Here is a 15506-nt window from a genome sequence, read left to right on the forward strand (position 1 = left end):
TTCTTTTGTGCGATGAACGCGCCCAATGAACGGGCTGCCCTATGCATGGCACTTGGGAACTTGTATATTGCGAGCGGGAACGTGCGTTTTCGCTACGCAAACTGCGAGTGGAGCCTTAAAATAAAAAATACTTTTTAGCGAGAGATGTAAATAACCAAGCGCAGAACGCACATTTGAGATGCCATTCATTTGAAGTGCAGTGCGGTTCTGCCCTGATTTTAGCAAGATAAATCGCCCTGCAATCGCGGCAACGCATGTAGCATGCCACCCAAATGAAGCTTCTGAACTTATTTTGGGGCAACAAGCTTCACACAATGTGGGATGCCACGATTGCAGCGCAGTTTATCGCGCCAGAACTGCACTGCAATTTTAAGTGCCATTCAAGTGAATGGCATCTCAAGTGTGCGTTATGCAATTTGTCATTCACACCTCTGCGCTTTAAAATCGCGGGCAGATTCGTGGCAAGTCTGCCGCAATTTAAGGCTGCATTCACACCATAGCGCAGCGTTTTGTACCACGATTTGCCGCGACAAATTGTGGCGTTTTGTACCACGATTTGCCGCGACAAAACGCGGCGTTTTTAACCCAATGTTTTTTTACAGGTCATTGTCTGCTATGCTGAACGCCAAAGTCGCCTGAATACGCGCGACAAGAAGGGTCCGGGACTTTTTTGAGCTTCACGCGATCTGCGTTTGGCGTGGAGATGTGAACCATCTCCATAGACAACAATGTTATTTTTCCCCTGCATCGTATCTGAGCATCGCGCTTCAGGCGTTTTGTCGCTCAGGTGTGAATGGAGCCTAAAACGCTGAGGTGTGAATGCAGGGTCAAAGCGGGACTAAACCCGTGGATTTAACGGTTTAAAAAGACAGTTACATTCGTGGCATGCTGGGAATATAACTGTCACATTGGCTTCTACTCTCATCTAAACTGTCATCCCATCAAATGTGTGGAGTTATCACTGATCACATGTGCAGCTCCATGGCAACTGCAGGTCAAACAGAGGCTAAGATGGCAGCTTCCTTGGCGGAAAAGGATGGGAGGGTTTAGTTTTGCTTTAACCACTTCAGCTCTGGAAGGTTTTACTTCCTTCATGACCAGGCCATTTTTTTGATATTCAGCACTGAGCTACTTTAACTGGTAATTGCGCGGTCATGCAAACTTTTATATCGCTTTTTTTTTCACTCAAATAGAGCTTTCTTTTGGTGCCATTTGATCACCACACTGGGTTTCTTATATAAATGAAAAAAGATGGACAATTAAAAAAAGTTTAGTTTAGTTTCTGCTATAAAATATATCAAATAAAAAAAAAATTCTTCCGAAATTTGGGCCAAAATGTATTTTGCTGCATGTCTTTGGTAAGAAAAAAAAATCCCAATAAGTGTATATTAATTGTTTTTTGCGTGAAAGTCTGAGAGTCTACAAACTCTGTGGGGTATAAATTGAGTATTTTTATATATATATATATATATATATATATATATATATATATATATATATATATATATATATATATATACTTGTAATGGTGGTGATAAGCGACTTAGTGGGACTGTGATAGTGTGGTGGCCAATCCGATGCTAACAGACACCGACTTCACCAGTGACACAAATACCGTCATAATACTGTACACTGTCACTGTACTAATGGGTACTGGGTTAACATATCGGTGTAATCAAGGGGTTACCTTATGTATTCCTTGCAATAAAGAGGACCTTCACCTTTATTATGAAGTTCAATACTCTCCATGTAAAGCCCCCCCCCCCCATTTTCTTAAAGCGGGAGTTCACCCATAAATGTATTTTTACCCTTAGATGGAAGCTCATTTAGTCTAGGGGAATCGGCTAGTTGTTTTAAAATCCGAGCAGTACTTACCGTTGTAGAGGGCGATCTTCTCCGCCGCTTCCGGGTATGGGTCTTCGGGACTGGGCGTTCCTTCTTGATTGACAGGCTTCTGACAGGCTTCCGACGGTCGCATCTATCGCGTCACGAGTAGCCGAAAGAAGCCGAACGTCGGTGCGGCTCTATACTGCGCCTGCGCACCGACGTTCGGCTACTTTCGGAAAATCGTGACGCGATAGATGCGACCGTCAGAAGCCTTTCGGAAGCCTGTCAATCAAGAAGGAACGCCCAGTCCCGCAGCCCATACCCGGAAGCGGCGGAGAAGATCGCTCTCTAAAAAGGTAAGTACAGCTTCGATTTAAAAAAAAAAATAGCCGATTCCCCTAGACAAAACGAGCCACAATCTAAGGGTAAAAAGTTGTATGTCCGGGTGAACCCCCGCTTTAACGTGATTGTAATTTTCCCTATAAAAATTACAAACATGTTATACTCGCCTGCTCTGTGAAATGGTTTTGCACAAAGAAACCCCGATCCTCCTCTTCTCGGGTCCCTCGTCTGTGCTCTTGGCCTCTCCCTCCTGCTATGGGGGCACCAGAGCCGAGCTGAGCCACAGCTCAGTGTGTCCCGCCCCCTTTCTCTCCTGATTGGCTCCTGCTGTGGTCAAAGTCAATTAGCCAATGTAATAATGTCATATTTTCTGCATGTAGCTGGCTAGCTGTTACTTGCACTACTACCCTCTGTGTAAATAACATGCAGCCAGTCACACACAGTGCTTTCATGTAGGATTGGAACGCTATAAGCAAACTGCAATGCACAACTGCATGTGGTAAGTGTCCGTAGCTGTGGGCGTGTCCAGTCAATGGGAAGGATATACATAGACTGTCTTTCCTCTATGAGTGTACATGAAGGGAGGGTGTGGTGTGAATTGTGAACAAGCTAGTCCTGTCAGTGTGTATGTTTACACAGAGTGGCATGTGATGAATCTGATGATGAGATGACAATACTTGGTCCTTCCGGTGGTTTAGACAATGTCACTCGGGCATTCTGCCAGCATACAGTGTTTGCTGTAGAAGGTATTATGAGTTTCCTCCATAATATGGGCACAGCGATAACCTCGGCTCTGGGTCTGTCATCACAATCTTAGGGGACCTGAAATGCAACAAGTATTCAGAGTGGAGGATTCAACTTTGCAGACTTCACTGGCAGCATGCCTGTTCCAGGTCAGAGTAACACTAGAGAGTGAAGCACCAATGAAGAGCACTCTCCTGGATCTGTAAAAATCCCCAATAACAGGCTAATTTATTGCAAGAGCAACCTACCTACCAGTGCCAACCAACAAATCTAATTTAAAGTGGAGTTCCACCCATAAATATAACATTACATCAGTAGTTTTAAAAAAATGTCATTAGTCCTTTACGAAAAAAATGTTTTTTTTTAGATGCCTTCAAAGTGTTGTTGCTAGGCAGAATAGTTAATCTCCCCACTTCCTGCACCTAGGTGCTTAATGCTTCCTAACCTACACCGCACAGACTCCTGGGAATGTAGTGGGTGTAACTTTCCAGGAGTCTGTGCACTCCCCAGTCTTGAAGAATCATGTGACTTGGACAGTACAGGTGCTGAAACCTGATCTGACACTGCTTGTGCAGCACTGAGCATGTGCGAGATCTGTAAGGCTGAAATCCAGGAAGTCATACAGTCTGGCTTCATGATGCCCACACTTAAGATGGCCCCAGTCAATTTCTATTTTATAAAGTGTCTAAATGCTGTAACAACCTAACAAGACGGACCTTAGTTTACAGACTAACTGTAGTAGAATACATTAAGCTTGTGTATTACAGGGGTATTTATATTTAGAAAGTGAAATTGTGGCCGGAACTCCGCTTTAAAGATGACTTTGGTAAAAATATTACTGTAACTGGATGATAGTTTGCTAAATCACTGAATATCATAAACCATTTGGGATTATTTTTGTATAAAATACTATTTTCCTCTAGGCTATTTCAGTCACTTCCTGTCTACATATTGGTGTCGGCTGCCCGTCATTGGGTGTCTTCCTGTTAGAGACCACAGTTAACCAACCCTGCACAATGCGTAGCTGCTTATAGTCTCTAGCAGGGGTGCAGGTGAGAGGGTGACAATGCATGGGCACAGTTGGCAGACAGATGCCACCCCGTAACGGGAAGTATCTAAACTTCATGGCGCGATCACCAGGTTGTAAATTTAAAATGATAGTAACTTTTGAAAGCTTATAATGCTTTAGTGATTTGGTTTAGATCTACTGTACCTTAACTTTAAAACTGAAATGTAATAAACACACTTTATATCTCAAACACGTATTAACAATTTCAGTTGAGTTATTTTGTTTTCCAAATGACTCTTTGGAAACCCGTTGATGTCTTCAATGGGTCTGTCTGCTGACCTTTCCCTAGTTTGTCAGAGTTTGGTGGGAGGGCTAGACAGGCTTCGGTAAATGTCATAGTATTCTTCATCAAATTTTCTATCAAGGTATTTGTATGAAAGAACACATTCCTGGCATCCCTTTAGAGATACATGCTCATCCCTGCTGGCTACTGGGTGGGTGTTGCAAACTTTAGCTGTGCAGTCTGCCGATCAGTTGCTTGATTTGTAACCAAACATATAATCAGCAGATTGCACAGCTAAAGTCTACACACCCCAAGGAATGCTGGCCCGCTGGGTTCTTTCATATAAAAACAAAATGATCAATGGCAAAGAAAGGTGAGAGAGGCCGGCAACAGCAAAACAAGAGGAGAGGTGATTGATTGAAGCAGGGCTCGACCAATCCCGGGCGCCAGGTCGCCATGGCGACTAGAAATGGTGTCCTGGCGACTTGGCTGGCGCCATCTGGTGGTGAGCCATTGGTATTACAAGTTATTACCACGAGATGTGTGAGCTGGCGCCATCTGGTGGTGGCCGTTGGTATTACAAGTTAAGCATTACAAGTTAAACAGCAATTCTAATGTCATTTTTCACTATTTTTCACTGCCATCTTCTTCCCTCTAATTAGAACCCCCAAACATTATATAACATTTTTATCCTAACACCCTAGAGAATAAAATGGCGATCATTGCAATACCTTTTGTCACGCCGTATTTGAGCAGCGGTCTTACAAGCGCACTTTTTTGGGAAAAAAAATACACTTTTTTTAATTAAAACATAAGACAACAGTAAAGTTATCCCCATTTTTTTTTTAATATTATGAAAGATAATGTTACGCCGAGTAAATTCATACCCAACATGTCACGCTTCAAAATTGCGTCCGCTCGTGGAATGCCGACAAACTTTTACCCTTTAAAATCTTCATAGGCGACGTTTAAAAAAATTCTAAAGGTTGCATGTTTTGAGTTACAGAGGAGGTCTAGGGCTAGAATTATTGCTCTCGCTCTACCAATCGCGGCGATACCTCACGTGTGGTTTGAATACCGTTTACATATGCGGGCGCTGCTCACGTATGTGATCGCTTCTGTGCGCAAGCTCGACGGGACAGGGTGCGTTTTCTGGCTCCTAACTTTTTTAGCTGGCTCCTAGATTCCAAGCAAATTTGTCAAACCCTGGATTGAAGGTCTTCAACCTGAAATAAAGGCTGGCTCAGAATATTTGCTGCAGCTTCGGGGTTTGTTTTGCGGAGATTCAAGTTTGCAGTGCAATGAGAGTAGCCAATTTTAACATAGGAGAGGTCTTGCTAGTGTAGGAAAAAGGTAAGGATGGAGTTCAGCTTTAAAGTGGAAGGCAAGTCAAAACCTAACTAAGCTTAAATCTACTGCCACCCCCCTAAGACAATTTTATCTGCCCTTTAGCTGTTGCAAAACTACATGTCCCATGATGCACTGCAAGGCTGACAGTTACAAGCATGATTCCCACAGGCAGAGGCATGGTGGGACTTGTAGTTTCGCAACAGCTGGAGGGCCGCCAGTTTGAGACCCCTGCTGTAAAAGGAAAGATGCCTATACTTACCTGTTCTGAGATTGCGCCGGTTTGGTCACATAATCTCTCCAGCACTGACTTCAGTGTAAAGCAGAGATCGCCGACAACCGCGGCAGAGCCTGTGTGATGATGTCACCCATTGGCTTGATATGGGGCATCCGTTGTCAGCTATCCCTCCTCTACGCTGAAGCCGGCGCTGGGACCTGATCATGTGACTGGACCAGAGTGCCCTCAAAATAGGTAAGAATGGGCATCTTTCCTTTTACAGGGTAGATGGTATAGGCTTAGAAGAGGGGGGTTGTAGATTAAGGCTTAATTTGGTTTTGACTTGCTTTCTACTTTAAGGCCCCCTTCACACTGAGGAGTATTTCAGACGTTTTAGCACTAAAATAGCGCATAAATAATGCCTGAAATACTCCTGCCCCAGCATTCTCAATGTGAAAGCCCGAGGGCTTTCACACTGAGACGATGCGCTGGCGGGAGAAAAAAAAAATCTCCTGCAAGCAGCATTGAGAGAAGCGGTGTGTATAGCGCTGCTTCCCATTAAAAACAACCTTTTTCGTCCGCTAGCGGGGGTTAATACCGCACCGCTATCGGCCGAATACCGCTGAAATTCTGCGTCAATTCCGACGGTATAGCGCTGCTAAAAATGGCGGCGCTATACGGCCACTGAACATGCTGCCCCAGTATGAAAGGGGCCTAAGTGGTGTCATCCACTGGACTGTGACGTCTGTTGATGCTGTGTAAGTCTCAAGACTGGATGGACAAGAATGCAGAACATTTGGCAGATAAAACAGTTCTCATGTGTATTTAGTTGTCTTCCTGGAGTTCAGGTTTTAAAATGATCAGCAGTGGCATTGAAGTGAACTTGGTGTATACAATAGAATGGTGTGATCCTGACATTTCCGATCACCGTCTTATAATTTCATATGATGGTGACCAAGCATTGTGACATCTGTACTGGGTATTAACAATGGAGTGCATTATGATTCTGAATCATCAGTTTTCTTTCTTTTATATTGTTTTATAATCACAAGAAAACATTTGCTCATGGTTTCATTATGGGGAGACACACCTTTTTTGAAGCTATTTAGTCATTTTAAATGGAAGAATTACTATACTGTAAATGAAAATCTACCTTTCGTTTCTAATTGCAGGGCTGTTTATGCTGTTTATAAATAACCCCAATTACAAGCATGTCTTAGATACAGAAGATGGGAGGGCTACTATTATACAACCCAGCTAATCTCCCTAACCAACCAACCAGGATCTTTTCTTGTCCCTGCCTGCCCTGGTTTAGAGGGAATGTACACATTTTTATTTATTTTTTACAATGAGAATTAAAAAAAGGTCAAATGTAAAAAATATCATCTTTTTTTTTTTAGTCGGATAAATGTGGAATATTGTGTAGTTTTCTATCTGACAAAAAGTGAAACTTAGATTTAGGGCCAGTTCACACCAGACGCAGTTCCGTACAGTTTTGTGTGAATTTTTTCTGCACTAAAAATAGATGCACAGTGTTTTCCATCTATTCCAATGGCTCTAGTTCACACCATGCAATCAGTTTCCATGCATGGTGTGAACTAGAGCCATTGGAATACATGGAAAACACTGCCTGCATTTTGTGCAGAAAAAAAGGACACGGAACTGTGTCTGGGTGATCTAAGTACTTTGTAGGGATTTTACCAAACGTTGTTGCAGATTCCTACCTTTTTGTTATTCTAAAGAAATCCCTGTGTGTTTGTCTGTGTCCATGTGGCAAAGCGAATCTAATGGAAGTGGGTTCATGATAATCAATCAGCTGCTGCACCTGCAGGGCTCTAATGAGGAAAGCTGCAGGGCCTGCAACAGAGAAAGTTTCCTGAATGGGGTTTTTAGGCAGCTCGATTAGACAAGTAGGATGTAATTTAAGTGAAAAAAAAAATATTTATTCACATGTATCAAAAGGGGAAAAAGAGAATAATAAATAAGATATGAGTTGCGGCAATACAAAAGACATAAAAAATTCATACAATATTATGCAGTACACAAAAAATAATTTATACAGCTGAATACAATTATGTATAAACAATATCCTAACACGTTTCGACCATAATGGTCTTCTTCAGAGGTTTAATTGGTTGAGACTAAAAGAGAATGTATAAAAGGTTACATAAAGTGTTTCACATATTTTAGTCCATCCACCTACCCCGCCCACAGCTCCATTTGTATAGAGACATCTTCCATTTGGAAGGAGGGGTGGGGGACAGGAAACATAATACTATATCAATAAGGCAAGAAAGATTAATTAAAATCGATCATTACCGATAATGAAGTAAGAAAGTTGTCTCGATGAGGCTTTGCTGTCACAAAACAGGGGGGTCCAGCCGTTCTCCCACGGATCGCTCCAAATCTCGGGGCTCCCACATGAGCGTCCACGCTAAATTGTGTGGTCCCACGTGACACAACAGGGGGTCACCAAAAAGGGGCGGAACCCAAAAAGGGCGGGCCGGTGGGGAGGGAGAGAAAAAACATGGAAAGAAGGAAAGGCCTGCAATAGGATAATAAACATTAAAGATTGAGGCAGTGTATGTATGTGTGTGCATACATAAAAAGGCCTGCATCCCTTTAGACATGATTTCCTATTGAGAGTATCTCGCCAAAAATGATTTTTTTGTTGCAGGAGATGCCGGAATCTGACTTGTATCTTAGTGCAGACTTCTGGGAAAATCAGTGAGCCAATCACACAAGCAGAAAATTATGTTTCTGGTGGGCATTCTGTGTACAGAACACCTCCAGGTAGCCATATTGCATTGCATTTTCAGAAAATGACAGAGCTGAAGATTGAAAAGAAAATGTCATTTTATAATAACATTCAACTACAATATGGCTTGTGTCACTATTGTATACACTGTATTTTTTTCTTTATTTGCTATTATTGTTACCCTTTAACCACTTTCCCACCGGACCATTTGTCAGCCTTAAGACCAGAGGTGTTTTTTACAATTTTCCACTGCGCTGCTTTAACTGGTAATTGCGCGGCCATACAATGTTGTACCCAAACAAAATTTGCGTCCTTTTTTTCCCACAAATAGAGCTTTCTTTTGATGGTATTTGATTGCCTCTGCGATTTTTAATGTTTGCGATATAAACGGAAAAAGAGCGAAAATTTTGAGAAAAAATGATATTTTCTACTTTTTGTTATAAGAAAAATCGAACAAACTCAATTTTAGTCATACATTTTGGCCAAAATGTATTCAGCCACATGTCTTTAGTAAAAAAAATGCCAATAAGCGTATATTTATTGGTTTGCGCAAAAGTTATAGCATCTACAAACTAGGGTACATTTTCTGGAATTTACACAGCTTTTATTTTATGACTGCCTATCTCAATTCTTGAGGTGCTAAAATAGCAGGGAAGTACAAAACCCCCCCAAATGACCCCATTTTGGAAAGTAGACACCCCAAGGAACCTGCTGAAAGGCATGTTGAGTCCATTGAATATTTTTTTTTTTTGTAACAAGTGATTGAATAATGACAAAAAAAAAAAAAAAAAAAAAGAAATTACAAAAAGTTGTCACTAAATGATATATTGCTCACACATGCCATAGTTATATGTGGAATTGCACCCCAAAATACATTCTCCTGCTTCTCCTGAGTACGGGGATACCACATGTGTGAGACTTTTTGGGAGCCCAACCACGTACGGGGCCCCGAAAATCAAGCACCGCCTTCAGGATTTCTAAGGGCGCAAATTTTTGATTTCACTTCTCACTACCTAAGACAGTTTTGAAGGCCATAAAATGCCCAAATAGCACAAAATCCCCCCAAATGACCCCATTTTGGAAAGTAGACACCCCAAGGAATCTGCTGAGGGGCATATTGAGCCCACTGAATATTTTTTTTTTTTGTACCAAGTGATTGAATAATGACAAAAAAAAAAAAAGAAAAAAGAAATTACAAAAAGTTGTAACTAAATGATATATTGCTCATACATGCCATGGTTATATGTGGAATTGCACCCCAAAATACATTCTGCTGCTTCTCCTGAGTACGGGGATACCACATGTGTGGGACTTTTTGGGAGCCCAACCACGTACGGGGCCCCGAAAATCAAGCACCGCCTTCAGGATTTCTAAGGGCGCAAATTTTTGATTTCACTTCTCACTACCTAAGACAGTTTTGAAGGCCATAAAATGCCCAAATAGCACAAAATCCCCCCAAATGACCCCATTTTGGAAAGTAGACACCCCAAGGAATCTGCTGAGGGGCATATTGAGCCCACTGAATATTTTTTTTTTTTGTACCAAGTGATTGAATAATGACAAAAAAAAAAAAAGAAAAAAGAAATTTCAAAAAGTTGTAACTAAATGATATATTGCTCATACATGCCATGGTTATATGTGGAATTGCACCCCAAAATACATTCTGCTGCTTCTCCTGAGTACGGGGATACCACATGTGTGGGACTTTTTGCGAGTCTAGCCGCGTACGGGACCCCGAAAACCAAGCATCGCCTTCAGGATTTCTAATGGCGCAATTTTTTTATTTCACTCCTCACTACCTATCACAGTTTTGAAGGCCATAAAATGCCCAAATAGCACAAACCCCCCCCAAATGACCCCATTTTGGAAAGTAGACACCCCAGGCTATTTGCTGAGAGGCATGTTGAGTCCATGGAATATTTAATATTTTGCCACAAGTTGCGGGAATATGACAATTTTTTATTTTTTTGCACAAAGTTGTCACTAAATGATATATTGCTCACACATGCCATGGGCATATGTGGAATTACACCCCAAAATACATTCTGCAGCTTCTCCTGAGTACGGGGATACCACATGTGTGGGACTTTTTGGGAGCCTAGCCGCGTACGGGACCCCGAAAACCAAGCACGGCCTTCAGGATTTCTAAGGGCATACATTTTTGATTTCACTCCTCACTACCGATCACTACCTATCACAGTATTGAAGGCCATAAAAGGCCAAGATGGCACACAACCCCCCCAAATGACCCCATTTTGGAAAGTAGACACCCCAAGCTATTTTCTGAGAGGCATTTTGAGTTAATGGAATATTTTATATCTTGCCACCAGTTGCTGGAATATGACAAACTTTTTTTTTTTTTTTTTTTTTTTGCACAAAGTTGTCACTAAATGATATATTGCTCACACATGCCATGGTTATATGTGGAATTGCACCCCAAAATACATTCTGCTGCTTCTCCTGAGTACGGGGATACCACATGTGTGGGACTTTTCGGGAGCCTAGCCGCGTACGGGGCCCCGAAAACCAAGCACCGCCTTCAGGATTTCTAAGGGCGCAAATTTTTGATTTCACTCCTCGCTGCCTATCACAGTTTCGGAGGCCATGGAATTCCCAGATGGCACACAACCCCCCCAAATGACCCCATTTTGGAAAGTAGACCCCCCAAGCTATTTGCTGAGAGGCATGGTGAGTATTTTACAGCGCTCATTTATTTTTGAAAATGAAGAAAGATATATATATTTTTTTTTTTTTTTTCTTTTTTCAATTTTCAAATCTTTGTGACAAAAAGCAAGATCTGCAAAATACTCAACATACCTCTCAGCAAATAGCTTGGGGTGTCTACTTTCCAAAATGGGGTCATTTGGGGGGGTTTTGTGCCATCTGGGCATTCCATGGCCTCCGAAACTGTGATAGGTAGTGAGGAGTGAAATCAAAAATTTACACCCTTAGAAAGCCTGAAGGTGGTGATTGGTTTTTGGGGTCCCGTACGCGGCTAGGCTCCCAAAAAGTCTCACACATGTGGTATCCCCGTACTCAGGAGAAGCAGCAGAATGTATTTTGGGGTGTAATTCCACATATGCCCATGGCATGTTTGAGCAATATATCATTTAGTGACAACTTTGTGCAAAAAAAATAAAATAAAATAATAATAATTCTCTTTCCTACAACTTGTGTCAAAATATAAAATATTCCATGGACTCGAGATGCCTCTCAGCAAATAGCTTGGGGTGTCTACTTTCCAAAATGGGGTCATTTGGGGGGGTTTTGAACTGTCCTGGCATTTTATGAACGACATTTAGAAGCTTATGTCACACATTACCCACTCTTCTAACCACTTGAAGAAAAAGCCCTTTCTGACACTGTTTGTTTACATAAAAACATATTATTTTTTTGCAAGAAAGTTAAGTTGAACCCCCAAACATTATATATTATTTTAAAGCAAAGGCCCTACAGATTAAAATGGTGGGTGTTGCATTTTTTTTTACCACGCAGTATTTGCGCAGCGATTTTTCAAATGCATTTTTTTGGGCAAAAATACATATTTTTTTATTTTAATGCACTAAAACACACTATATTGCCCAAATGTTTGATGAAATAAAAAAGATGATCTTAGGCCGAGTACATAGATACCAAACACGACATGCTTTAAAATTGCGCACAAATGCGCAGTGGCGACAGACTACATACATTTTAAAAAAAACCTTTAAAAGCATCTACGGGTTACCACATTAGATTTACAGAGGAGGTCTACTGCTAAAATTACTGCCCTCGATCTGACCTTCGCGGTGATACCTCACATGCATGGTACAATTGCTGTTTACATATGACGCCAAACCGACGCTTGCGTTCGCCTTTGCGCAAGAGCAGGGGGGGACAGGGGTGCTTTTTTTTTATTTTTTATTTTTTATTATTATTTAATTTGCTTTTTTAATTTTATTTTAAACTGTTCCTTACTTTTTTTTATTATTTTTATAATTTTTATTGCCATCTTAGGGCATGTAAATATCCCCTATGATAGCAATAGTTAGTGACAGGTACTCTTTTTTGAAAAAATTGGGGTCTATTAGACCCTAGATCTCTCCTCTGCCCTTAAAGCATCTGACCACACCAAGATCGGTGTGATAAAATGTTTTCCCACTTTCCCAATGGCGCAGTTTATATCCGGGGAGGGGACATACCCTCCCACTGCTTGTAAAAGCAGTTTAGAGGCTAATTAGCCGCTAGGACTGCTTTTACATGAAAGCCGACCGCTGGCTGAAAAGAATGATACCAAGATGATGCCTAAACCCGCAGGCATCATTCTGGTATAACCATTCAAAGTCCAGCAACATACCAGTACGTTGATGGTTCTTGTTGGACATGTATTGTAATCTTTTTTTTTTTTCATGCAGCCTGTTGGCTGAACGAAAAAAAGATTGATCGGTGGGTATGCCCACCATTAGAATACCTCCCTTCATCCACCCACTTCTAATGATGGGCATACATGCACCATTTATATATGCCAAAGCATGGGGGCATCCTCCCGCAAAAAAGTTATGCCGCTCACACACGTATGTACGCCGCATAAAAAGTTATGGCGCATACACACGGTCGGACTTTTCCACGGGCAAGCTTCCGACGGAATTTCGACCGTATGTACGCGGCATTAGGAGCAAAATCGCTCCTCCGCCCCTAATGCCCCCATGCTTCGGCATATATGCTCTTTTTTTAACTGTGGTGGTGAAATCACCTCCCACAGTGTTGGAGTCGCGGCTTTATGTATCGTGGGAGCAAACGCTGTTGCTGTCACGCTAAATAAATCCGCGCTGCAACTGAATGGCGTACCTGCTAAGCAAATGATGGTTAACATTATAACAAAGTAACATTACATTTTAACAGTAAGATCTTACCATACCATACCTGCAAAGCAAATATCAAAAACAAAACAAAACATTTTTTAACGCAACCTGTGCCTAAAAAATATATATGCCGAAGCATGGGGGCATCCTCCCGCAAAAAAAGTTATGCCGCGTACACACGGTCGAACTTTTCCACGGGCAAGCCTCCGTCGGAATTTCGACCGTATGTACGCGGCATTAGGAGCAAAATCGCTCCTCCGCCCCTAATGCCCCCATGCTTCGGCATATATGCTCTTTTTTTAACTGTGGTGGTGAAATCACCTCCTACAGCGTTGGAGTCGCGGCTTTATATATCGTGGGAGCAAACGCTGTTGCTGTCACGCTAAATAAATCCGCGATGCAACTGAATAGCGTACCTGCTAAGCAAATGATGGTTAACAATAAAACAAACATTACAGTATAACATACCATACCTGCAAAGCAAATACAATAAAACATTGTAAAAATAGAGAGAATAGATATAGAACAATAGTGAGTGGACAGTAGAGAGTGAACATAAGAGAACAATAAAGAGAGGAGAAAAATACAACCACAACTATTTTTGGATTTTTTATTTTATATTTTTTTTGTGTTTTTGTGTGTTTTTTTATTTTTTTTCTACTTTTTTTCACTTTTATGAAAACTATAAACTGAACGTTGCAGATTATGGTCTCTCAAAATGTGATGGCCATCACATATTCCGAGACCCTGTGTTGGTGTGCCTAGGACTGTGTGGTGCTGTACCCTACGCTAAAACTGAACTAGTGTGTGGTAGCGTTTGAAACATACACCAATGCAGAGACCAGGTTGGTCAGGACAGTCGGGACAATAAAAGCGGGTGTCACGCCTAAATCCGAGTTTGCTGCAGACACGACATCTTTTTTGGCGGGTTCTTTGGGTAGGGGTACCAGCGAGGACAAAAGGAAAATGCCTCTCATACAGCCGGCTCACTGCATTTGCGTTGGGAAGGTGGGGCACAGCACCATCTGGAAACAGAAGGGCTTCGACGATCTCTTCCTGGAATTTTAGGAAGGATCCAGTCCGTCCTGAAGCTCTGTATAGCACATGAGCGTTCAGCAAAGCCAATTGAAACAAATACACTGATACTTTTTTGTACCAGCGTTTGGACCTCCGGGCAATTAGGTACGGCGCCAACAACTGGTCATTGAGGTCCACCCCTCCCATGTTAAGGTTGTACTCGTGGATACAGAGGGGTTTCGCCACAACACCAGTCGCCGTAGGAATTTGGACTGCCGTGTCTGCGTGAAGCGTGGACAGAACGAAAACATTCCGTGAATCCCTCCACTTCACTGCTAACAAATTATTACACCGTAAGCAGGCTCTCTCCCCCCGACTAAGACGGGATTCTACAAGCCGTTGGGGGATGCCCCGGCGATTAGGTCGCACGGTGCCACATGCGCCAATTCCATAATCAAAAAGGTGACTAAAAAGTGGCACGCTTGTGTAATAATTGTCCACGTACAAGTGGTACCCCTTTCCGAATAAGGGTGACACCAATTCCCACACTATCCTACCAGCGCTCCCTATGTAATCAGGGCAATTCTCCGGCTCTACGTGACTGTCTTTTCCCTCGTAAACCATAAAGCTAGATCTATAGCCTGTTGCCCTGTCACAGAGCTTATACAACTTGACCCCGTATCTGGCACGCTTGCTGGGAAGGTATTGTTTGAATGACAAGCGGCCAGAAAACTTAATCAGGGACTCATCAACGCAGACAACTTGTTGGGGATTATACAAGGCTGCAAACCGTTCGTTGAAGTGGTTTACGAGGGGCCGAATTTTGTAGAGCCGATCGAATTCAGGGTCTCCCCGAGGACGACAGAGTTCATTGTCACTAAAATGCATGAACCGCAAGATCTGCTCGTATCGTGTCCTGGCCATGGAGGCAGAGAAAATGGGCATATGGTGAACTGGGTGCGTGGACCAATATAACCGCAGCTCACTCTTTTTAGTAATGCCCATATTGAGGGAAAGGCCCAGAAAGATCTTAAATTCGGAAACCGTAATTGGCTTCCAATCTCTGGCAAGGGACAGCTGGGGATTAGCGGCGAAGAATTGACCAGCGTACAAATTGCTTT

General features: G+C 42.2%; 1 protein-coding gene across 2 annotated transcripts in view; it reads left to right on the top strand.

Annotated features, from left to right (window-relative positions):
* CAB39L (calcium binding protein 39 like) overlaps nt 1–15506 on the top strand; it is a 178448-nt gene that overhangs the window by 777 nt on the left and 162165 nt on the right. The window lies entirely within an intron of this gene.

Source organism: Rana temporaria, chromosome 2 (assembly GCF_905171775.1).
Source record: "Rana temporaria chromosome 2, aRanTem1.1, whole genome shotgun sequence".
Classification (NCBI taxonomy): domain Eukaryota; kingdom Metazoa; phylum Chordata; class Amphibia; order Anura; family Ranidae; genus Rana; species Rana temporaria.